The sequence below is a fragment of the Littorina saxatilis genome, linkage group LG2 (genome assembly GCF_037325665.1).
Source record: "Littorina saxatilis isolate snail1 linkage group LG2, US_GU_Lsax_2.0, whole genome shotgun sequence".
NCBI lineage: Eukaryota > Metazoa > Mollusca > Gastropoda > Littorinimorpha > Littorinidae > Littorina > Littorina saxatilis.
This window is the reverse complement of record NC_090246.1, coordinates 29,608,833-29,609,986: the sequence shown is the minus strand read 5'-3', so window position 1 is coordinate 29,609,986 and position 1,154 is coordinate 29,608,833.

Sequence of the window (1,154 nt, the reverse complement as noted above, 5' to 3'; positions counted from 1 at the left end):
GGCAGAGAGTGTCATAATACTGACTGTTGCAGAATACAAAATATAGAATATTGTACCAAGCGTTCCACCTAAGTAAATTTCGTGTGTTGCTCGAGAAATTGACGGCTGGGTGCAAATGTTTGCCAGATCGAGCTAGCTGTCCTCCGCATGTTTCTGCTTGATTCCAGTAACCGTAAGAAATTCAGGAAGTTCAGTTTTTAAATACAGAAGTGTAACAACAACAAAAAATTGAAAAGAGCGAAAGGAGGGGTTGGACCGACGTAAAACACACGATAGAGATACATTGTAATAGTGAATGCTTGAGTGGGTCACTTTCCATGATTTTCTCGTGACGGCGTGGGTGAAAAATGAAAACCAAAATTATTTAAATTTGCCTTGTATACAGAAGTGGTTATTTGTATATGGATTTCTTCTATTGTAATCCACTTATAACTATAGTGGGAATTACGCCACAGAAATATCCTTGCTATTATTACAAAAGACTCCTGCAGCTGGGTGCATGGCATCTTCTTCTTCGTTCATGGGCTGAAACTCCCATGTTCACTAATGTTTTTACACGAGTGGATTTTTACATGAATGACCGTTTTTACCCCGCCATTCAGGCAGCATACCCCGATTTCGGGGGATACATATTGGTTATTTCGTGTTTCTATAACCCACCGAACTCTGACATGGATTACAGGATCTTTTCCGTACGCACTTGGTCTTGTGCTTGCGTGTACACACGAAGGGGGATAAGGCACTAGCAGGTCTGCACGTAAGTTGACCTAGGCGGCCGCGGCGGGATTTGAACTCACGACTTTCCGATTAGGAGGCCGATGTCTTATCCTCTACGCCACTGCGCCCGTCGTGCCTGACATAAAAGACATACAAATTATTGCAACGTAACGACGATTATGAGAGTGACAGACAATTCGGCGACAAGAAGACAGAGCAAACTGCCATAATGGTACACTTCATGGTACACTTCTGACTATCTTTAATTCAACTCTGATGAAAACTGCCATAGCCGGGTTTCGTCTGACTGGGTCACCAACTTAACTCACCCAAGTCAGGCAAGATGTGTCCCAGTCCTTGTCGTTGTTGTTGTTGTTGTTGTTGTTGTTGTTGTTGTTGTTGTTGTTGTTGTTGTTGTTTACGAGTGGGCGTTTACA